The following is a 26081-nucleotide window of genomic DNA, read 5'->3' as shown; positions in this document are numbered from 1 at the left end:
TTTCATTTTGGAGCTGTAACTGGGTGATTTTCAGATCCATTCTTGCTTATAGATAGATAGATAAATAGATAAAGATGTTTATTAATTTTTTCTTATACAGGTTCAAAAAGAAACATACAAATCATCACAAGACAATGATCTTTATGACCGTCTGTCAAGTTGTTATCAAACTAATAAGAAAAATATATACACGATATATGAATTAGTAAAGAGAAAGTAAATGAAAAAATATGCTCCGATTTAAAACAAAAGAAAGGAAAAAATAAGACATACAATTTTTTTTTTAACTCTATTTATTTAATTTATGACTGGCTATTGGCAACAAGTAAAACGGATTACAATACAAAATAAGAAATGGCTTGAATGATTTGGATGAGGACCATCCAACGATAACCATCATGAGTCAACTAACACAAGATACCGCTGAAGTGAATTCGAAGGTTTCCCTTTTTCTATCATACGATCGCGAGGCCATCGACGCTTCAGTCTTCGGCGAGGATTCCGAGGGAAGAGTAGTCTGGGATAGATTGTTTATGAGCGAATTGAAGTGTTGGGAAAGTTTGGGAATGAAATTTGGTTGTAACAGGATTTGGCTAGGTCCAAGGACAAAAGGGATGACTTATACAAAGTAAACAAAATATCATACTCGTGCAACTAAAAATCATAATTCCTTTGTAAGTAAAAATTAAATTCTGTAATTAAAACATTTCTGTAAGAAGATGGTGCTATAATAAACTAAACTAATCTTATCCAGTCTCCGCCATTTAAATAAAATAAACATTGTTCATTATCCAATTGGCTCCTGTTAAAACAGGTTATTCTAAATTCTTTTAAAGTCGGACACTGCCAAAAAATTGTAGTGCTTTCAACAACGTTTAGATTGCATAAAAAACAAAAGAAATTTTTATCTTTTAACCAGGGCTTATAATTTAATGGTAATGACTCTTGTTTCTCTTCAAAACGAATAAATCTTTCACCTTTCACTTGCTTATAACTGCTAATCTTAATTTTTTAAAAAAATATATCAGATTTTGCTGAATCAATAGAAGTACAGGAGGTTGGGATAGATAAATACTTCTTTATTTTATTTTTTAAAGTTGTCTTTAACAAAAAAAGTGGAAGATTTTAAATTTCTCAGACTTAGCTATAAATATAAAAATAATATAACTAAAAAAATAAAAAATAAAATCTTCAATAAGTTTGTCCAATATGTAAGTACAGAAATTAAGTTTCTTCAGAAGTGCAGAGAAAAGGAGATAGTAAACATTTGAGGTACTACAGTCGGCAGAAGAAACTAGAAAGCCGACGACGGAGACGGGAGAGAGTAGTGTGAGTAATGCAGACGATAAGGGGCGGCAAGTAAACTGTTTAATCAAACCGCCCTCGCTGGCCTCGGCACCGCCTTCCACCTATATTAGAACCCAGTACTACTACCGGAACGATATAAATTTAATAAGGTCTTTTCCTAATTCACCCACAGTTTTCACAATGTTCTTGTCCCAGCATCAGTACGAAGGCGCCGCCCGCCTATTGCGCGACCTTCCTTTTCCATGGCATTTCTCCTATTCCTGCGAAAAACCCCCTCTTTCTGGGTAAGACCACTTAATTACAAGAACAAAACTTCTACCTCTTTCCTCATTTGGAATGTCTAATCCAACTCCTCAGCAGTAAAAGAAGAAACTTTTGTTCATTCTTTTACTGGAAGAAGTTGATGCTAAAATGGCTTCATTTTCCAGTAAAGATCTCTGTAATACGTTCTTATTATTATTATTATTTTTAATCTACCACAAAAGATCTAAAATTAAAAATACTTTTACTTCCTTTCTTCATAAGAGAAAATATTGTTTTTCACACTCTTCTGATGTAAAGAAAAAGTACAACCTGTACTGTTTCTCATTCATGTTTTCATAGGAAAGTTACGTTTTACAATATATATTTCCTTAACATGTTCCATCTAGGACTGAAAAAAATAACAATATGGTCAATATCCGCCCATCAGAAATAGTTTATTTTTATAGAAGAGACTGATTAAGCTGCTTTCTTATAAAGTGGTGCCATTTCTAAAGAAAAAAACTGGGTTGAAGGGAAATGGGAACTGAATATTTTTCAGTCTTTGGCAACTTTCAGTGATCGGCTCAAACGATCTGACGTCTGCTTATGTATTCTCTAGGTAAAATAAGTTTTTATTTTAAACATATGATCTGAGTGAATTGACGTCACGCTCCTCTTATGAATAGCGGTTGACAAAATGTAAATAATTTGAGTATAATTATATTTATTAAGTATAGCCATTACAGTTTTAACCAATCAGTGTTGTGTTAATCGTTAACAAAGTAATTGATTTAAACTTAACAGTTAATATAACCGCAAATAGAGATAAAGGCAAAGACGTCTTGGTTTCTTTGGTAAACTGGTTGAGGACCAGGTAAGATATATAACAGCCATTGGTAGAAATATGCACGAATTAAGGTAGACTCTATTAAGCTAGGAGATTATGCTGCCATCACCACTTTTGGCGGACAAAGGTGGAGTGTCTAGAAGAGGGAAATGGATGTAAAGGCTTGAACTGTAAGATTGGATAGATTAGTGGGCAAGATAAGGTAAGATGGGCTGATTTATTCATGAATAAAAGATGTATTCAGGACTTTGTGGAGGTTGAATCATTGGAAAAGTTAAGAGGAGAGATCACGACGAATAGCTTTGCAAGTAATACGAGGGTCGTTTGAAAAGTCCGTGCAAAAATAAAAACTATTTAATTTTTTGGGGTAAACCTTTTTTATTTTTCAACATAGTCTCCTTTTAGGCTTATACACTTCGTCCAACGTTGCTCTAGTTTGTTGATCCCTTCCGAATAATAGGATTCGTCCAAGTCTGAAAAATAGCCATTCGTTTCTGCAATCACCTCCTCGTTTGAATAAAATCTTTTTCCCGCCAGCCATTTCTTCATATTGGGGAACAAATAGTAGTCCGAGGGAGCCAAGTCTGGAGAATAGGGGGGATGTGAAACGAGTTGGAACCCTATTTCCATTAATTTTGCGACCACAACTGCTGAGGTGTGAGCTGGTGCGTTGTCGTGATGGAAAAGGACTTTTTTGTGGGCCAATCGTGGGCGTTTTTCTTGCAGCACGGTTTTCAAACGGTCCAATAACGATGAATAATATGCACCTGTAATAGTTTTACCCTTTTCCAGATAGTCGATGAGGATTATTCCTTGCGTATCCCAAAAGACAGTCGCCATAATCTTTCCGGCCGAAGGAACGGTCTTCGCCTTTTTTGGCGCAGATTCCCCCTTGGTAACCCATTGTTTAGATTGTTCTTTGGTCTCAGGAGTGTAGTGATGTATCCATGTTTCATCCACAGTGACGAAACGACGCTTAAAGTCCTGCGGATTCTTCTGGAACAGCTGCAAACCGTCCTTGCAACACTTCACACGATTTCGTTTTTGGTCAAGCGTGAGCAATCGCGGCACCCATCTTGCGGATAGCATTGTCATGTCCAAATGTTGATGCAAAATATTATGTACCCGTTCATTCGAGATGTCCACAGCACTAGCGATCTCACGCACCTTCACTCTTCTGTCATCCATCACCTTATCATGGATTTTATCAATGATTTCTGGAGTAGTAACCTCAACAGGGCGTCCAGAACGTTCAGCGTCACTTGTGCCCAAATGGCCACTCCGAAAATTTTGAAACCACTTATAAACTGTTCTAATCGAAGGTGCAGAGTCACCATAATGTTTATCAAGCTTCTCTTTAGTCTCCTGAGGCATTTTGCCTTTCATAAAGTAGTGTTTAATCAACACACGAAATTCTTTTTCGTCCATTTTTTGAAAATCACTCGTCTTCCTCGATTCAAACGAATGCCAAACACAAAGAAATAGACCGATCTGGCTGAAACTTGGTGTGTGTGTTCTTCCAAGAGATGCTACTAACTAAACATAACCTCGATACGCGCCAGTAGTGCTATCTCTCTGACTTTGCACGGACTTTTCAAACGACCCTGTCTATAGTGTACATGTGTATTTGCATTTTTGTAATTTTGTAAATAAAAACACTATCTATCTATCTATCTGTTCCTATAGAGTGACCATTTCAAATACACTGTTCTGGAATAGTTATGTCAGTAATATTTCAAACAGTATTTACAAGTCACTGTACCAGCTAAGACTCTACAAAGACTTGCTACCTATACCGTTCCGTAGACAGCTGGTCAGTACACTGATATTCCCTTATTTAGATTATTGTTGCCTAGTGTATGCTGATTTGACTGCGGAACTCAACTTAAAGTTAAAACGTTCACTAAACTCATGTGTCCGTTTTATATTAAATGTGCGAAAAGATGCAACACATAACAGCACATTACTTGGGGGTGGTTTAATGTTGAGTTCCGCAGGAAATATTTTAAGCACAATTTTCTGTAACAGTTGTTCAGGACGCAGACTCCACGATATCTGTTATGTTTACTGCTAAGACATGTTACAGTTATGACATGTTTACTGCTAAGGGTGTACTGGACTTACGGCCTACAAGAACTGTCCCACACCAGACTGTACATACCAACTTACAGGACTGCTACCTATCAGAATTCTTTTTTCGTTACTTCCTGTAGACTGTGGAACGACCTACCAACGGACCTTAGGAACAGGAAAACAGATTTTAATTTCAGATTTTTATTTTATGACTATTTATAACAGGAATTTAGGAGGGAATAGTTTATTTTATTTATTTTGTTGTTTTCTAGTTGTGAAAGTATTTATTGTAAATAATTGTTTGTGAACAGCTGTGTAGATTTTATATTATATTTTATTATTTTAACCGAGAGTTTTCTGTGTATATCACGTAAATTTTATTTATTTTTGTTGCTCTTAAGGGGCATGAGTCCCAGAGCATAATAAATGTATCTTTCTTTCCCAACTGTAAGATCTGTGTAATAATATGTTCAGTTTATGTGAGACCTCTGAAAGTGTAATAATTTTTTATTTTATTAGTCAGAGAAATCAGTTCTAATTAATAGGGAAGTAATTTATGTCTTTGAAACCCAATTCTAACAAGGAAAGAGAGAATAGGATAAGTCATAGTTAACTTAATTATTATTAACACTTTATAATAATATTTTGCAGTGAAAATTTTAATAATAAAATAAAGCGATGAGAAGAAAAAAACCCGCTCCGGTAGACTATATAAAGAGGAGGAATAAGGGCAGTTAGAGCGGTCGGGAAGAGAAACAGAATGAAAAGCGGATGAAGTTGGGTAAGGACTTATTAGAAGAATTTCATTAGTGCTGGAAGGCCTTGCTCATTACCTCAGGCACCTCAGAGCTGGCTTCTACCTCCGGCGGGAATTGCCTTTTGTTATGTTATTAAATTTACCTCAGCGCCACCTGGCCTGACACTAAAGGGATTAAACCCTGTTCCAACCTCCATTAGACTTTAGTGTAACACGCCACACCAAGAACATTTGAGAGACTCTAAATAGAGTGGAAGAAGGTGAAGAAGAAGAAGAAGTAGAGGAAAGGTAAGACCGTCGTCGTACTACACACCTGACAACACTCGGCTTTACAACTTGAAATATTTAATTTGTTTTAACGTCATGTCTAATTTTCTAACACAAATCAGAACAACAATCTACTCTTTTCTTATCACTATTAATAAAAACTGGGTTTATATCCACCATCTGCGTTTCCTTCTTAGCTCGTATAACTTATATTAGTTTAAATGATAATGATAGTAGATGTAAGGACAAAATTTACAAACGTAAGGTTCTGCCCTTCCAATAATCCAGAACGCTTTGCCAAGAACGCTGGAGACGATGGAGCGATTTTCTAAAGTAAGATATTCCAGGTTCCAGCTGAATTCTGTTCAAGTATAAGTCTAATTTAGAACGTCCCATTGCGTTCTTTAATTTATCTGTTTACTGTTAACTTAACTCCATATTTAACTCTCACTTCGCTTCTATTACAATTATGATAAGACAAATCATTTATAATTTCCCGTACCTATTAATCCATTTAAGACATAATTGATTTGGTTAGCCAGAAATGATCTCAAAAGGCACAGTAATGAAACCAAAATTCATCACCATGCACAGCAGGACAATTACAGAATGTCTCCAAATTAAGTCCGTTTCACATTATCACTGGAAAACCCAGTATATTTTTGAAGTCAGCGCCCACAAAGTTGGGTGTAGTGCCTTGTCTGACATCCTCTTGGTTGCAGAATGAAAAAGTGGGCGGAAGATATCGACATTTCCATCCCCATTGATGGGCATTTGAACTCCATATATGGCAAAAAAAGAAAGAAATGAAACCCCAAGGTACTTATAATAGCCTAAAAGAGTTCTAACACCTTAACATTGCAAGGTTTATATAACCCATTGTTACAATCTGCAAAGGGCTTGTGCTTATTTCCACCGTTACATATACAGGGAATTCTTGGTGCCCTATAGGATAGGTTATTCAGTGATTTAGATTATGGTATTGCCAGAAAACTTTTAAATTATCCCTTAAGCATGATTGGAAAAAGCTTTCGCTCTAGAAATTTACCTCAAAACCATGGATTAAAGTAATAATTATGTGTAACAAGTTAAGGAAAGTCATAGAATTCCTTCTTTTTTAAGAAAACACAGAAAAACCCCTCGCTTAACGCAGCCGAATATGCTGCAAGAAATGTCAGTATGGCTGACGATAAAAAATTAAATATAATCTTTTATTCTCTAAGCATACTATCCACAATGACCTTAAAATTCCCTTCGTCTCTGTTCTCGCCAAATCCCGTTACATAAAATTCCATTCCCAACTATCCTCTCACATGAATCCTTTAGTCTAAGCCCTTTCTTAACCTCTACCCTCCACGACGGTTGAGGCGTCGGTAGCCTCGCGACCATCTGCGAATGTAGCGTCGGCTATCTAGTGTGACAGTCGTGTTTCTCCTGCTATTATAGCATATTACGACTGCTATCGCTGGATGGCCGTCGTTCATGTTAGTCATGTCAATGTGTGCTTGTTGGCCTAGCCTATCTGCACACTCTATTATCGACCATCTGTTTTGCTTGTTACATTGATTTCTGTGCAGTTGTAAAAATCTAAATAAAGGTTACAAAAAATCCTTTATTCTATAAATTTATTACTGCTGTAGTTAATTTAGGGTTCTGTTTATTAGAAAAATGTTAATACGAGTGGAAAAAAATGTTAGATTAGATTCTAGTAGGGCGGTCTTAAAGGCCTACGCCACCGCGAACCAATGGATCTATTGTGGCTTCCACCACTCTAGAGCTCGCCTTTCAAACCCGTCCGCGTATAACCAACTAAAATTTTAACAAACTATATGTAAAACTAAATTAAATTGATAAAATAAATGCTGAAATAGATGAACAAACGAAAAATAATTAATAAAAGAAAAGTAAATGCTTTCAACTCAATTTTGAAATTAATTAATTTCTTTTTTGCCCTGTAAAATCTTAGTAAGATTTGTTTTTCTTTTGGGGAAACTTGCTGTTTCAAGGAAAATGAGATTATCTTACTGGGTCATCCATGAACTAGCTGTTTTTATCACTAATAACTCAGAGAAACTACACTCTCCAATGCTGCAGCAATTTCAATTATTATTTAATTTAAAAAAAATGGAGCCTTTTCACTGCATTATACCCTAAGAATTGAGTTTTTAGCCACAGACAACATTGTCCATCACGGAGTAATACTGAAATAGATAATTTGACTTGTCCGGAAAACTGAATTTATATAGGATGAAAAGTTAATGCCAGTTTCAGTCATTAAAAACTTTATTATGCCGAGCTTTCGACCTAGGGGCTAGGTCATCTTCAGGGCTCTAATGTTCATAGACTCTACAGTCCATGAACACACAAGACAGAAGACACTCCAACCCTCCAATGATGTAAAACATGACATTGTAAATTAGCCCTGAAGATGACCTGGTCCCTAAGTCGAAAGTTCGGTATAATAAAGTTTATAATGACTGAAACTGGCATTAATTTTTCATCCTACTGAAACTATGATTCAGTCACCAAAAATAATGAACAGTAATGAATTTATTGTATATATTTAATTTGGGAATTAGTAATAAGAAAGAAATATACCTTAAAAGGTGCTGAAGTTTTTGAATTTATTTAGTTTTTTTGGTTTATTTAAGTGAAACAGTTCTTTTTAAAAGTCGATAGTTAATAAACTAATAGTAGTTTTAGAGGAGTAGAACTAGTTTTTCAAATAATACTTTGTATAGAGTAGAAACTTGACGGCGTTGGAGGACTTTCTTTTGATCGTTAGAACATTTCAAGCAATAGGTTCACTTTTCTAGTAAGTTCTTTTTTTTTTTCTTTTATTTTGCCTTCTTCCTCTTGCTGTTTCTGTTGTTGAGCCAGTCAAAGGAGGTGTAAAACGAGGCGAGTTGATTATCGATCCTGTTTGTGAGATTAGCCAGTAGAGGCGGTAGTTTACCCTTGGGTGGTTAGCTACGTCATGTGTTGGTGTGACTGTGTTGGTGCACTCCACTTCCTGCCTGCCAAACCGTCGACACCAACTACTGCTGCAGAACAAAAGTAATGAACAGAAGAACGTTCGCTATATATATGTGTCTGCGTGTAGAGAAAGAGAAGGAATGACAGCGTATAGTGAAACACTGTTTTGAGTAGCACAGTGGACTAATTGGGCCACTCCACTGTAGTTCCAATTAATATTGTACAGAACTGGCGGCCGACACGCTGCTTTGTTCTTAACAGTTTGGTCTCCAGGATTAGATATGTCGGATACGCTTTTTCCCGACTTCAAGTTTTGCCCTCAACTAGTACATTCTAACAAATAAATTTGCTAAATTATCTATCTTTCTACATAAACATCTATAGTTCTACTTAATCTAATTGACGATATACTTTTAGCTTGTTACAATGATGAGTCTGTTATTTTAAGACTTGCTCTTAATTGCCAAATGTCCAGCAAGGAACTGGGCCTTCTTCAGTGGCTCTGTTAAAATATGATGTAACATGCGTAGAGATTATATATTATTGAGGTTACATTCAGTCGAATGCAATGTTAGCCAAGTTGCCGCTGCTATTAAATTTTGTTTGTCTATTTAAATAAATTTAATGTGGGTCAACATCTGAGGTCATTGGCTGTTCCAGCGAAATACCTGTTTCAGATGGTGGTCTCTTTTTACAGCCACACTGTCCCACACCGGATCTTGTGCTTTAAGAAAGTTCCTAAGAAAAGGAAATCTGAGGTAGGGCAGGCTGGATTCGAACCCGCGATCTCTGAGTGTAAATCCATGCGCCAACCACTTCCTTCTAATTCCTTTTCTATTTCCTGTTATACTTCTCCTTTCTTGTGCTGTTTAATCCTTTTATACAACAAAAAATTTAGCAAGTCCTTAAACTAATCCAGCTTCCCTCTAGGAAAAACTTAACCCTCAAACCACAAGATGCGGGTCGGATCCGACCCGGGGCGAAAACAAATTTCCATTGTTCCCCCCACAATTAACTCTTAGCGATTAGACTCGGTATACCCTTTCTGTGAGTCCTTAGGAAGAGGCCATACTGTTTCCGCCGATTCGTTAAGGGTCTCTCCGCTCTCTAGGTTTTTATTTCTTTCAGTAAGTCAGATTCTGGGTCGGATCCGACCCGACCTTGGTATTAACGTTATACGTTTTGTCCTGCACAAGTGGAACAAAAATGAAGAAAGTTACTCTGGAGATGCACGTTCGACGTTTCTCAAGAATCTTGCGTTTGCCTTGACGCTTCCTCTAGAAGAAAAAAGACTGAAAAACGAGCGTTTTCCAAAGGAATTACTCCTTACGATTGGAAAATATGTCCTACTTGTTCCCACTGATAATGGCGAACAATCAAATGATTTTTTTCCTTAACAATGTGATAATTTTGTTACCACACTATTTTACTTTAATTTTCATTCAACCTTTTTGTAAACTGTTTTATTTTTATTGAAACAAAGTTCCTTTTTCAAGTTCATTTCTTCACTTATTAGTCCATTCTAAATAGACTAATGCCATAAAATTATAAAATTTATTAAAAAATTTATACATTTTATATAGAAATAAATGTGTTATTTTGAGTTATATTTGAGTTTTTTACTGTAAGCAAGAAAATATAGTATCGGGTCGGATTCGACCCTAACTTAGTGTTCGTGTCAAGAAAATTCATCTTGTGGTTTGAGGGTTAAGGACGAAGCTCAAACCTAGCACAGAGTTTGCAGCCGAGCTATGTTAGAGATAGCCATCAAGAAAGCTGGAGACGGAAGATTTTGGATCACTTTAAAGGATAGAACCTTTTCATGCGCTGGTAATTTTGGAGCAATCACTATTACATTGTTAGTTAGAAGTGTAATATTAGAGTGTACATATTTACCTGGCCGTGAGAGTAAACAGTAAGGAACTTAAGGCTTAAATGTACTGAGAACGATTACAGGTTTCACCGTACTTTTTACTTAATTCGTTAGAATGCAGTTTACAGTAAATTAATTTATAAGAGATTTAAAGGTATGTTCTTTCGCCTCTTCAAGACAGATTTATTTTTTAAGTGAAGCGTTTTCGAGGCATAATGCAATTCAATTTTCTAGGGACCCGGAAAAATCTGCCCCAAGATATTTTTTGTAGGCAGGAGATCCTTACAGCTTTAACACTCTTTGATGAACAGTGTCTATGTAAAGAGAACGGCTCCTAAGAAGCTCTGGAGCTTCGCAGTACACTGAAGAAAGCCCCGGATACCAATGACAGATATTAAAAATACAATAAAGTGATAACAATACTTACAGAATGAAATTACAAGAACGAAGATTTTGTTTTTATAGGTATAATTTTCTGATTTACTTCACTCATTTAAATGTTTATTAGTGTAGTAGAAGTGCAGTCAAATGTTCGAAATAATTATCAATAGAAAAATAAAGAAGCTGCTGAAGGATAACAATGATGCAAAACAATACTTTGCCAAAGGCCTAAAGCTTCCTAAAACAATTCTTTTGAAACTGCCTGTCGAAGTGGTCTAACAAATCAAATCCTATTTTTAAAGCATAATTAGTTTATTAGAAGATTAGAAATAGAAATAGAAAAGAAATTTATTATTCTGGGACAATTGTCCCCTAAGAATAAATACAGGAACAAATAGAGGCCTTAACAGTTTGGCCTGTGATTATACAGAAATTAAATAAATAAATAAGTATTTACAAAAGTGAAAATATAATAAGTGAAAATGAAAGGAAAAATAAAATAATGAAACAGCAGAAATTAAGGAAATAAATTAAAACAATTAGAATTTCGGAGGAAGCTGAATAGAAAGTAGATAACTGAATAGACGGGATTTAAAGATGGATAGGGTAGGAGCATGGCGGACAGATGAAGGCAAGGAGTTCCAGAGAGAGGTAGCACGTATTAGGAAGGACTTGTCAAAGGATGAGGTACGGTGAGAGGGAATATAGAGAACAGATGAGCGAGATCTAGTGTTACGGGAATGGATGGAGGATTTAAACTTAAGGAGTTGAAAAATATAGGAAGGCCTTTGAGACTGGATGACTTGAAAAAGGAAAGAAGCCAAAAAATATTGGCGGCTTTTAGACAGGAAAAAGCCACTTCAACTCATCGTAGCAGTGCAAAATGCGAGAGTCTCTGGAAATGCTGAAAATAAATCTTATGAAGCAGTTCATGAGGCGCTTAAGCTTAGCTTCAATATCACCAGAAAGACCGCCATACACTAAGCAAACATAGTCGAAATGGGGGAAAATAATAGAGGAAACTAGGAGTTGCCGGGTCTTAATTGGAAAAAGGTGACGGGAACTATTAAACTGCTTAAGGATATGGATGGAACGACGAGAGATTTGGGAAACATGGTTTTTCCAGGATAGGTTTTGATCGAAAGTGATACCAAGGTTTTTCACAGAGGAACAATATTTTATTGGGGTATTGTAAAGGAAAAGATTAGTTATTTTAATTGAATCAATTATGGTGAAGTTTTTTGTTTGATCAAAAAATTTATTCAATTTAAACAAATCGTGAAAAACAAAGTCTCTCCAAATTTCAGTTTGACTTAGAAAAATTCTCAATTAGAAGTGGTATTAGTAATATTTGTAAGTTTTTATATTGATTGAATTTGGCGAAATTTTTTTAAAATGTTCTTGATTTTTCAATCATCCGCTAGATGGATTTTAATCTGAAATATCATGCCAGATTCTAGAATGTTCGGTAAATAGAATCACCATTTGTAATATTTATTTGTGAAATCTTTTTGTTAAATTAAGACCAATACTTGAAAAACTTGAAAAAATACTTGAAATGATATTAAAGTAAAATATTTAAAAAAAGAAGTGTTTTACGTTTACCTAGTATTTATTCCTAAAAACTTGAAACATTTATTTATTTATTTATTTATTTATTGTTATAGTGGTCTTGTTTGCACATTAACCAAACTTGAAACATATAAATATAAAAAGTGTTGTTAAATTATCATACAGAATATATGTATTACGATAATACATAAAACTATATATACAGTTTTTATCAGACCTAAAGCACGCATTTTATGGTAATAAGTTTCTAAGATAATATCTGAGAATTTATTGGGATTTTACATATTACATAAAGATTAATTTTTTGATGATAAAACGTAATTGTGGGTATTACTTGAAAAGAGCAGGATCCGCGTGTTAGCAAGATATCTTAGATATGCGAGGCGGAAAGAATAAAACGTGTTATTTTAAATGAAATAATTAGTATGGATATTTTATGGAAATAGATTTCATTAAACACTAGAGTAGATGATTAAAACAAAATTACTTACGTGACCAATAAAAGTACATTATCCTAAAATGTAACTAACAAATCTGAGACCAAATAAATCCAGGTGCAATATGACAGTTTCAACTTCACCGCATGAACACTGAATCTGTACTAACCTTCTAAACAAATCTGGACTCGCAGGTTTTTTTCTTGCTCTATCACCTACCTCGTAGCGAACCATTTTCGACACCTCCTTTTCTGTTTACTGTATAAATTGTTTTTTAGGTGCACATAGTATTTATGATTAATGGTTACTTTAAATAATCCAGACAATTTTTAAAAATCAGAATTGTGTTTATTTCTATCGCATTTAATCTTCTAGATCAAAGTTAACAGCTGATGGTTAGGCTAATGCGTTGAATACATTGGTAAATATGGTTACAGAAAATTATTTCTCCCGTCACCCATGTTTGAAACAATTCGTCCTGTAAGGACTCAAAATGGATAAGTTTGAGGAATGTTAGGTAAGTTAGAGATGATCTGGTGAGGGAGAATGCCGAAATGGCAACAGCAAAATATTTCGTTGATTTAATCATGTTTTTCTTACTTCTAACAGATTTCTCACTTTCATCCGCCTTCAGAGGTTCATTTATCGTAAAGAGAAGAGTTTATTTTCTACTTACAAGAGTTCATCGCGAAATCCTTCCCGACTTTCTTCCTCTTTATTTATATCTGTAGGGATGTTTCATTTTGATTTTTTTTTTTTTGTTTTCTTTTTTTGGCATTGGCTTCCGCCATACAGCCAGCATCGTCTAGGTGCTTATCACTAGAATATCACTCACTCTCCATTCTTACCTACAAATACATTCGCTTCACACATTCATCCCTCTACTATATACCGCTATTTACATAAACTACTGCTAATGGATGGAGCAGCACTCTGTGCTCCTGCCATCCTTCTCGCTTAACCAAAATTGAAATCACGTAATCCTTCTCTAAGCATTTTGTTCCATTCATTCTGATTCGGCTTTGAACTTTATTAGTACCACTATGAAAATGCCGCTAATTATAATCTCTTCAATTTATTTTCCAAAATTTAAGTATATTAAGCCACAAGTACAGAAACAAGATAATTTTTCTAATATAAGATTCAACTTACAGCTCAAATTGTTGAACATGCAAAAACTTAGGAACATTTTGTGTATGTAGAGAGGTAGTTTTTAGTTTTGAGAGGATCGTTTGGCCTAATAAAAGGCAAAAAACTGCAGCTAGCAAGAAAGAGAGCGAAGTCCGAAGGAGAAAATAGCGAAAAAGTTAAGATTTTTTAATGTTAATGTAAATGAGCTCATTATGGAATCATTATCTAACTATAAAACATTAAGCAAATACAAATTTATGTTTAACCATAATTTTACTTTAGTTGGCAAGAAAGAATCATTCAAATGAACTATTTCTGGTGTTTGATTGGGTATTTTATTCATTTATTTTTTACCATTTCGATCTTTTTAAATAACTTTGCAATATACATATATAAAGTAAAATAATGCCTATATATTTTTTTTTTAAGTCGAGCTTTTCGACAAGATATCCATTAGCTGTCGTAGTCGAAGGCGGATCGCTAACATACTTTGCTTAAATTTCTTATTTTAACCATTAAACAAAATCTAAAGCTAAGGCCGGGGAATCGAGGACCGTACAGTTTAGCTTGACGGGCTGCGCCTCTTCCCTATTCGAATAACTACCGAATACTGGGACATTATTTTGCTGATTAGAATGATTCCAGTATTCTCTGATAATGGTAGTAAATAAATTTCTTGAGATAAACGCTTTTTCTGCTTTTAGAAATGAATAATGCCATAAGAGAAAATACATTAATTTTAGAGAGTGACTGATAAGACATGACCGTGTACAAACTAAACTAGACCCGATGAAAGGTAAGGAACATAGAAAATAAAATACAGAACGATAGAGGAGGATAAAAAAAAAAAATTTGGAATAGAATAGAATGAAGAAGGAACGTGTGAATATACTTGGCACATGGGGAAGTAAGAAGTGGCCCAGGTGGCAGGTAGATCTAAGATATCATGCACATATCTTTTCACATCTGAATCAAGTTCAGTACTACCTACATCTAGCCAAGTTTGTTGTCATCATTAACTGGATTCGAAATATTAATATTATTCTAAACAAACGAATGTTGAAAGTTTGGAAAGAAACTAAAAATTGGGACCTTTCCGAATCGTTGCTTTGTTGTTATTCATCTGTTCCTTAGGTTTACCTAAAAATTGACAAGTAGAAATCAAAAATGATGAATTTTTTCTCGAGATATTTGTGATTGTATTACATTGTTTCAATAAATAAATTTTAAAAAAACCTAAATGTTAATATAAAATTTCATCCGCAACAAGATGTGATTTCATCGACCTGAATACTGAGTTAACACATTAAACCTAAGTATTGTTCTGGTCTGAGCAATGTTAAGGTTTGGGACATCATATTTGGGTTCCCAAACTAAATGTTGCTGGACACTAATCATGCATTTTAAACTAAAGATCATTTTTAAGGGTTCAATTGTATGATTGAATTCATTTTTAAGTAACTTGACTGGAAAATTAAGAAATAAGATCTGAAAGGGATTTTTTGATCAGTTCAGAAGGTGTGGTTTCTGGTATGAGACCTATTAGGTATTCTTAGCCTCTGAACTAAGGTGATGCAATTAGCCTCTTACGATTGAGGATTCCTTTTACCGCTTCCTCTGCCCTGATTCCTTCCTTATGCAGGGTTGTTGGTAACTATTCCTAAATCAGTAGATGGCAAGTGGAACACAATCCGGGCGTACGATCAGCCAGCCGCAATCTTAGTGTAGTGAACTATTGAAGCGTCAGCTCCTGATCCAATTGCTTGCATTGTAGATCTGGAATCGTAATGGAATGAGTCGAGCGGAAGGAAATCGAGTATAAATTAAGCTTGTTACAGGTAAGAACAAGATGTATGCGGCCCATACTGGAGCCTTTAGGGTGCCTTCCACAGCTGAGGTTAGTGACCTCTTTGTGGGATAATCATTGCACTGCTTACCTCAAATAGGGTAAGCAAGAGTTCCGTCTTGGGGTGCTTCCGCTACGCATGGGTTATGCGCACCATCCAGGATGGAATGGTGAAGGCTTCATCTTCTTATTTTGATTATCGGCTCCCACTGCAGAGCAGTTGCAGCCCTGTTCCTAGACGTTCAAGACATCTAAGAAAAATCAACATCCACTAATGGATATCCACATCATTCTATCACAAACGCTCTATCAGATTCTATCACTGATCCTGACATTGTCTAGCATTGCGACTCTACATGAGTGTTCATCAATGATTGAATCATTTTTGAGTTTATGAAACTGAAGATAACACAGAGATTAATTTCTGTAATCAATTTACAGTAATCAATTTATATATTATATGATCAGTATATTTTCTTTTCAGTGGTTGGTATTCCTTTAACCTGTTTATCTTCTGTTGATGAAATGTCAATGTGTTTTAGCGATTTACCAGTTCATAAAAAATAGAACAAGAGGCAGGGAAGACCAAACTAAAAGTGAGCAAACACTTTTTCGATACGTAGTGAAGTAGTGATTTGTAGAGCGTCAACCTGAATACCGTTTATCATATTCTTCTAGTTATGTTGTTAATTTCAATTATTCTTGTTATTAATGAAACAGATGAGCAGAAATTTTTTAATCACAGAACTTCACGAAAAAACATGCAGTTTCCATCTCCATAACCACAAACGGGTACCGTTCAGTTCAGTATATAACTACTTAACAGTAGTTAACACTGATTCACTCCAGCCAGTGATTGGCAACTAAGTCGCAAGAAAAAAAGAGTCACAATTTGTAGTGGCGAGTAAGTATTGTAGAAAAAAGATGAAAAATAAAACTTGAAATGAGTAAGAAGTAACTGTTAGAATTGAACTTATAACCAGAAAGATTAATTTATTCCGGAAGCCAATAGTAGAAAAGATGGGTAAATATCTGAAATATCAAATAATTTTGCAATCAGTCTACCGGATGAACATCTGTGAAGAATAAAAGAATAAATAATAATTGACTTGTTTATTGAATTTCCTTAAGCAACTGAACATCCTTATTAAAATGAAAAAATATTTGTAGTCTTTCCTGTCTTATTTAATCTTAATTGGATTGATTTCATTTCTAACAATTCCAGTATCACCAATATTCTTGTATTACTTAATAAAGAACTAATCGAGTTGCTATTGTTTAAAAATATCTCTCTTCACAGATATTCTTTAAAATTTGTAGCATTATATGTAGATCTGTAAGTTATATTCGAAAGATTTAGCCATAAAAATCCTTTTTGAAGTAGTTCTGGAAGGAGAGGAGAAGATAGCTCCCTTTAATGGGTCACTTTAAAGAGTAAAATGCTGCCTCATTATCTGTACGGTATTAAATATATGTATAAAATACCACTGAAGGAAATTAGTTGAGCAGAAATGCCATTTCAAGAAAAAATATTGCGCTTTCTGTAGCGTTTTCCATACAATTTCTAAGTTGCTAGAAAATTTTAATCCTTAAATTATAACAAGATTAAGCCGTTAGGGCTGTTCGCATCTAAATTTTGCAAATTCATGTAATGCTATGATACTTATCTGTACAAGTCATGTTTAAACCAATTAATAGTAAATCATTTAATAGTTTGTAGTACTAATCATAGTGTGAGGAAAAATATTTTTGTTTGATTCTTTGCGTAGTCAAAATTTGGAGTTTTGTTTTTTCCTGTGATTTTAATACCGATCACCGATCAACTAAATAGATTTAGCGAACCTACAGGCAAACTGTACACTGTTACAAACATTTTATTCGAAACGTTCAGGTGCCTACATTATTTTCTTTGTAGGAAACTAGTCAGCTAGCAAGCATTTCGCGCGAACGGAAGCATTCTAGGTAATGACTACAATTATTGATGTTGTTGCAAGTGCAATAACAAAAACAAATCAAGAAGGTTAAATAAAGTTTCTCTTAAGGGCAAAGTTTGATGATAGAAATTAGAAATCTTTAAATAAAACGTCACAGTGTAAAAGAACAGGACAATCTAAGCACTATTTCTGCTCTTATTGTTCAATAATATAAGTCGCGATTAAATATTAAATTTATCAAAATTTAAAGAAATACAGTTGATCATAATGTTACTTCTTCATGCCTTAAACCCCTAAAATTATGAACTTTTTTTTTACCGGCAACTAAAATTGAATTGTGACTTTCTTACGAAGACAAAATTGTGACTTTTTCCACAGTATCTTTATTACAGACCACCGAGAAAAAATGCGGAATACCAGCCTGAATTGAAACGTAGGAGAAAGCTCAAGCAAAACCAGCGTGCCAACTATCCTTACAGAAAAGCAATGAAATATTTAATATAGGCCGGGAATTACTATTTATTCAATACATTAAAAACATATTTTATGATCTTAAGATAGGAAAGAAACCTCAATGTTGCTTTATAATTACATAATTCTGTCATTTAATGGACAGTGCAAACTACACAGTTTTGGTCTAAGGAATGGTGTTTTTTGGGGGGGTCATTTCAATAATCTTACAATTTTGTTAAATGTACAGAGATAATTTGTGGTAGAGGCGTGATTTTATTAAAGAAAATTAAGAATAACATTTCACACTTTTGCTCTTTTATTTAATGCAGAAAACCAAAAAAAAAAATTCCCAAAGTTAAAGAAATCAGAGCAATTAGCGGGCAACATAAATAACTAGCGTGCGAGTTATGAATTATTCGATGTTAAGAGTGTGTTTTTAGGTAGATGAATCCGGAGGAGGTGTTAGATTCGTCCTACTTAACAATTCTCAACGAATACCTTACCCTATTTTATAGGGAGCTATTGTGAAGGTATGAGGCGATAGGAAAAAAATAAAAGAGTTGGTTTTGTGTATAACTATAAATACGAGAATAAGCGAGTTGGTATGTGTGCATGCTAATTACCAAGGGTCTGTCCATTGTGTAAACTAGAGGTCTGTGTATGCACTCATAAAACCTCGTCGTCTGCTCCACACACAGACTCCACATATTGTCTTCACAACTCATTTACTATTTCATACTTTGTACTGACGAGCGCGCCACCCAGCTACCTCACGATGTGCGCCACCGTCTGCACTTCACACGCCTACCTTCTCCATTCTCATTCATATTTTAAGGATTTCTTTCTTTTTCTTTTTTTAAGTTTTGTTTTATATTTTGTCACTCATTCACTTTATCTACCACTCTTTATCTATGTTTCTTACTAATTCACTTATTCCCACAAGGTTTTGTCCTTATTTATTTTTTTGTATTTCATCAGTGAGTACTTCTACTGAAGAACATATACGTATATAAAATATCTTCAGAGAAGAAGATCTAGTACTAAGTAGAACATCTATTTCTTGTTTAACCCTTAACTGGTATCCTCAAAATCTCAACTTCAACTGGCATCGTCGGGTCAGCTTTGACTTTTTGTTTCCATAATTCTGCAAGTACTGAATTATAATGATGCGAGTATAACATACTTGTTTTGTTTTGGTACAAAAAACCACCGTTTTGTTGCCAGTAAAAACTAACAATGAAGTTCCGGCGGTAGTTTTTTTTATTTGGAATTATATAAGAGGGGTTTTCTTTTTTTATATTCTTCGTAATGTCCCCGAGTAAGACAAATTTAGCTTTCCTAGTTCATGGACCAACTTAACTGAACAGAACCAGTTAATATTTACTATATAAAATAGAACAGAAAACAACCTCCAAAACATTAAAATAAAAAATATTAAGAAAAAAAGTTATAACGTAAATGGTATTGTCGGGTCAAATTTGACCCAAAAGCTATATTTACTTGCACTGCTCACGAACGACTGATTTATACAGTCGATTGTTGGTGAGGATGTAAGAGGAGAATTCAGAGAAGGGGAGATGTTTATAGTTAGTTTCTACAAAATGCCACACAAAAGAAAAACGCGCGGGTCAAATTTGACCAGTTGAAGGATAACTCTTCAGGTAACCTGGACTGTTGCAGACGTATACAAAACAGAGTATTTAGAGAGCACAGAGTTGTACTTTAGTTGTTTCCAAGCATCCCAAAGATTATCAAAACGAGGCTCAAATGTACTGAAAAATAGGGGCTCATTAACTGCAAAGTCACACAATTAATTACATAAACAACACACGCTGAATAATGTTACTTTGGCTGCACTAATTTTGTTTCAATTTAAGACGCGATAACATAGCGCTTTCGAGACTTCGGTCTCAAGTTTCAGTGCACTGCTAGCCCCACTGGACCATTTTCTCCTCGTTACAAGACTACACTGTCCATCAAACCTGTCGTTCTTCTTTCAAAATGTGTGACGAATATTATCTTCTAGTAAGAAGGCGAGGGTGATTCAAACCCGAGATCCTCACAAGGAAGAAGTAGTCGTTGCTAACCACATAGCTAGTCCACTTCTTTATTTGCTTATTTTTATTATACGTTTGCTGTTCTTAAGGTGAACAATGCTATTTTGGCAGAAAAATAAAGGATATATCGAAGAAAATAAAAAAATACCTTATAAAATTCATGTTTAGAACACTACCACGAAAATAGTGCAAAACAGCTATGCATACATTAAAATTTTAAACACAATTTAATCAATTTCAAATTATTACACATACACACACATTGTAAACATTTAAATAACATTAATTGTGATACCTTTCAGTAGGATTAATTTAATTTTATTAAGAGAACAGAACGGTGAAATAAAGGACGTATGGTTACCGTAACTATACCTTTAGTCGGAACCTATCTTTAACCTCTCCATAACTTCTACGCCAAACGCAGGTACCCATCTGAATAAGATACGCCGGTGGATATGCGCTGAACTCAAAACAGATGCACATATTTACTGTCTCTTCAGACCTTTTATTTTGAGGTTCTTAGTGTAGTGATTGGAAGTTAGAGGTTTATTAACGTCTTAATGTCTTTCATTTCTAATCAGCTATTAAGCATTTCGGCGAACGGAAGCATTCTTGGTAATGCAAATGATGTTGCTGCAAGAGCAAAAACAAAACAAGAAGGTTAAATAAAGTTTCCTTTAAAGTTTGATGATAGAAAATAGAAATCTTCAAATAAAAAGTTGCAGGGTAAAAGAACAGGTTAATCTAAGCACTATTTCTGCTCTTATTGTTTAATAATATAAGTCGCGATTAAGTATTTAAATTATCAAAATTTAAAGAAATGAAGATGAGCATTTCATTACCGTAGGCAAAAAAGAAGGAGTCGACAAAGGGGGAGCAAATATCCATTTAAAACGTGGCTAGTGTACGTCTTACAAGAAGTGCAATTACGAGTATGCGAGAAGTGCAAATGCGTATACACGCATTTCAGGGTAAAAGAGTAGTGAAATGGAAGTAAAAGTGTTTTTCCAATGATGTCCTACTAGAGATTCAGGCAGTCTAATGTTTGGATGGTGGGTTCTGTAACCTCTTCATTGCCATCAAAATTTTTCAACTTGTCTGACTGGAATTGTGTGACTATTATTATATTCTAGTACCATACGATCGATCAATACCGGCTCATTTTGAGTAGATTGTTTGGTTTTTTAAGTGTATTTTTGAATATATTAATTTAAGGGAAGTAAAGGATGAAATTCAAGTAAAGTCCATCATGAACAAATGAATTACTTCTCCCGGACGCATTTGTTGACTTTTCTTAAATTCCTCTTTTGTTCCAAACGGAAATGCCATTTTACCAGAGCCGAATATTGGCTATAAGTTCCATGATTTCTCCGGTAAATCAGCTTCGATTTCCAGCGCATTCACTATTCATTTAGATGGATTTTGGAACAAGAAGTGTCCAAGATACTTCTGGAGGCTGTTTGAAAGGAAAGTATGTGCGACATAATCCTTCATCCAATTTTATATCTTTACCACAGAAAGAATACATCGGTTTAAGGTTCCACTCCAGTTCTGCATAACACCCAAATTAGTTCCTCTTATTCGACAGCATCCCGTAAAGTCTTTCATCGAAGGACACGAATCTATCTTTCTTTCTAAAGTTGCGTCACCAAATTTAAAGCGTAGTTCTAAGACGAACGAGTGTTTTTTTTCCACCACTAACTAAACTAAACTTTGTTGGTATTGCATTATTTTATGGTTAAGTAAGAAACTGCTTGGGTTCAGTGAACCCACCAACAAACACTAACTCATGTTATACCTCAAGCACTACTAAACCCATTTATAATGCCATTTTAAGAACGCATATTAAGCATCAACTATGACACAATGGAACCGCCATAGATCTTTTTAAGTTGCAGTTAATTTAAGATAATGGACCGTTTATTTTGAAAGTGATGTAGGTCCATATTCTGTTATTTCGAGAAAATTAAAGGTTAACATATCTGTTAATTATAAAATTTAGACAAATTATATGAAGTCTGGCAATGTTTCTACTGTTTTATCAATACGTAATTTGGTTATATACTCGTAAATTTGTTTTAAGCGTATTTTACTAAACTAATGTATACTTACGGGCTGCAAATGGACTTACACCACTTTCAAAATTAGACGATTGTAAAAATCGTTTAATTTCAATTTCGAAAAATCAAATAATATATATTTTCAAATAATAATATACTAATTTATAATAATATTTCATGTTAATAAATAATAATATACTTCATATTAATCCAATTTTGTTTACAAATAATAATGACACTACATGAAGTAATATTTTTAATTTTAGACGCTAATTACATTGTTAAAATTACAAGACATTGATAGTATTTAATATAAAACAAATGTAAAATAACAGGCTACTGATCGGCAACCGTCTGCTAAGCCGCCTACCTCTGTCAATTGGACTTACACCACTTTCATAATCGATGATTATGCAATTTCATTTACCGACCAATTTTAAATTCTACAAAACATGGAATTTTTTAAGAAATTAAACACGGACTAGTTATACATAAAAAAAAAATAACATAAATTAAGAATGAATTACGTGATATCTCATTTTTTTCAAAAATGGACTTACACCACTTTCAAAATAAACGGTCCAATATGTACCAACCTTGGTGATATTGAAATGGTTTTACCAAGAAACTGAGCTTAATTTGGTTTGAATATAAGCAAAGTAAAATTATTCATTTTTTATAATTAATGCAAGAATTGCCCTTCTTCTGTTTTAACGAGGTGACAATCAACTTGGACAAGGAGCTCAAAATGGATGAAAATAATTAGTGTGCCTTTTCATTTAATAAATGAAAAAAAAAAGTCATATTATAAGTATAAGATCGTAATGAATAATAAAATGTCAAAATGTGGATTTAAAGTACAGTTGATTATCTAGATGTATGTATGAATGGAGTGAATGAGAAAGATATCAGTGGTTGTTAAATGATAAAGAGAGACAGTAGATGAAGAAGGTGGGTAAGGACCGTGGTCCACAAGCTGGGTAGTACGCTTGGAGTGGTCCACACAATACTCTGGAGGGGTAACATGGCCTTTTGTGTGGGTACGTCCCTCTCTGTCGCTCCTTCCATCCCCTTCTGGGTATCGATCCAGCGCCGCGTGTCTCGCTCAGCGCGTTACCCATCGTTGCACTAACATACCTTTATCAGGGCCACACACCAACCGCCAACTTTTATCTGCTACAGATCTCTCACTACATCCCAAATATCTGTTTTTTTACTATTAATATATGCATACCTACAACTACTCATCTTAAAAACTATGGTACTAACCAATAAGAATGGCAATATATTTGAGGTGCTATGATTTCTCTGGAGTAGTTTGACCATGAGGAATGTCCTTAGACTGCTGTTAATCCTTATCTTGAAGGAAAAGTTTCAATTTTTTCCTTGTTATACTTTCTAGCATTCTGCACTGAATAAAATTTGAAAAATATTGAATCCAATCCGAGAATTTTAGAGCAGAATTTTATCATCTGCGTTTAGACACCTTTCACTACCACCCTTTCCAAGTTTCGAGAACAGTTTGGGTGTTGCATCTAGAATATAATACAGCTTGACTCTTACATTCGATAAAGGTTTCGCAAATTAAGATTTTGCAGGCTCAATGAAATTAATGAGCGAGAAACAAATCTGTCTCTACTTTGGGAATCATGGTTGGCTATCGCTTTAGACCAAGGATGATATTTGAATGGCCATGGACAAATGAAATGTTAATAATTTATAATTTACCAGTAAATAACAGACGTTGACGATCTGCTTCGAGAAACTACAGTGAAGAGATTATTTTAAAATTTATTCTTGCAATGATACCTGGCCAAAGTTGTGCTTGGCCAAAGTGAGGCTGAATATGGCGTCTCAAAGGCTTTACTAGGTCTACGATCGGTAATATCCATTCCACGGACCCTATTTTCGTGATTTTAAGATGGAAACTGTGTTATGAAGAACGTAGGCTCTCCAAACGGTTTTTATCCCACCCAATCAAGGCACCAATTCAGGGACAAATCCCTGATTCTGTTTCTTTCCAATAAGTACATAGAGAATGTCCACTGAAACGAGTTCGTAAAGTAAAAAAAAAGTAAAGTAATTGCCTATTTTTTCAGGCGGGCTTTACGTCCAACTACCAAATTAGGTGTCGTGGACGGAGGCGACTAGCAAACATACTTTACCGTAAATTTCTTTTATTAACCATTAAATAAATCCAAGGCCTAAGACGGGGAATCGAACCCAGTACCACAATACATATTAGCTTTGCAGGTCTCGCCTCTAAACGCTCGGCTCCCATGGCGCCTAAATCGTGTATGTATTATCTATATAGAAGCAGTGCGCTATTGTTACTTTTACTTTTTCGATCACGCATTGCCAGTTTTGAGTCTCTTCAATCATGCCCATGTTGATAAGGTGACACAAACTATTGAGTGACCAATGATCAGGTTCATCCAGTTCCTCATTCAAATCAATTCTACTCAAATTAACAAGTTCTAAAGAAACTAGTTGAGTGACTTTAAGTACAAATCTCTTAGACTGAGCGCAAGTCGATGAAGCTTGCTTCATCATCTTATGGAGTTCCCACTTCTAAAAGAAACTAACTATCGTTGGTTTCTAGATGAACCAACTATCGCTAACTCATCTACCTTTTCAATACTAGTAATTGCCTTATGTCTGGTAATTAAAAATTCTTCAGTATCCTGTCTTATTTCACAAGTTTTGACGAGCCTTCTTAAATAGTCAGGGTCGTGATTAATTTATTTCCTACATTAAGATCAATTGCGCTGCTTAGGATGTAATTGAGTGATTTAGAAATGCTTCCTTTGTGAACATGGAAGTTATTTTCTAACAAAAAGATATTTTCTCTTATTACAGTTAATTTCATCCCAAAATTACAAAGTTTTCCCCCTGAAAATTTCTAAGAGATTTTCAATTTCACTACTATGACTGATTAATTTCTCGCTCTGGGCAAAATTTCATTTTTATCAGACATTCGGTTATCTTTTCTGTCACTTTATAAACAATAAATCCTCATACAGGTTGTTTTTTATACAATGTTAAGAACAACTTTTATACGACGAGAATTTATACGGATAATTGATTTGGGCTGACAATAAAGCCAAGAATCAAGAATGAGCTCCTCAGGGAAGTGCAGATTAACTCGATAATCAGAATTAGGGCTAGATTTATCCTAAATGAGATAATGCTTTTTCTAAAGAAGTAACAGGGAGATTACAAAGAAATTAAAATATGTTCGGATGGCCATGCAGCGTTCAACGCTTTTGTTGCAGCTTCAAATTAGTGGGTGCTTACTCAAATTATATTTGTGTCTACGATTATATATTTTAAAGAAAGTATTTCCTTTTGTGGCCAGTAACTTCTCTATAAAATTTCTGATCATCTCCCTTATTGCTACGAGTTTTTTTTTTAAAAATACAAAGGTGAAACAGAGATTCAAAAAATTCTAATTTGTTAAGAACGTACGAAAATCTTTGTTATGCTACTTTTGAGAGGGGCATTGTACGTGAAACGTTTCTCGAAGGTAATCGATCTTGAAGGCTCTTGGAAGATCGAGTTTGCAATGAGTATGTCAAGAATATATAACGAATTGAGCTTCGTGAAAGCTATCAACCAGTTGAATAACATCAAGAAAGACATGAACTTCAGAATATAGTAGCAAACTGCATTCTAAATTCTAAATGCATTGAGAAACTGATAGAACTAGAGTTCACCAAGAGAAGTAGGTTCCAAAAGCCCAAGTTCGAATCAGTATTGAGTTAACAAATCTAAATGAAGTGTTAAGCAAGTCTCACTATATCAAAATGTTCTTTAAATCCTTCAGGACATGTCGAGTGGATAGCAATGTCTTTCTTCGGGAATTT

General features: G+C 34.5%; 1 protein-coding gene and 1 long non-coding RNA gene across 4 annotated transcripts in view; one reads left to right on the top strand and one right to left on the bottom strand.

Annotated features, from left to right (window-relative positions):
* LOC141452585 (uncharacterized) overlaps window positions 1-26081 on the bottom strand; it is a 156140-nt gene that overhangs the window by 114131 nt on the left and 15928 nt on the right. The gene's annotated exons all lie outside the window — the stretch shown is intronic.
* Window positions 4793-5672, top strand: LOC141452628 (uncharacterized). The gene is made up of 2 exons (XR_012457503.1): window positions 4793-4967; window positions 5123-5672. It is a non-coding gene; the product is annotated as an uncharacterized lncRNA (long non-coding RNA).

Source organism: Rhodnius prolixus, unplaced genomic scaffold (assembly GCF_049639745.1).
Source record: "Rhodnius prolixus isolate KJV_2025 unplaced genomic scaffold, Rpr scaffold_3, whole genome shotgun sequence".
In the NCBI taxonomy this organism is placed as follows: Eukaryota; Metazoa; Arthropoda; class Insecta; order Hemiptera; family Reduviidae; genus Rhodnius; species Rhodnius prolixus.
The sequence above is the reverse complement of the archived record's forward strand: the minus strand, read 5'-3'. Positions and strand labels throughout refer to the sequence as shown.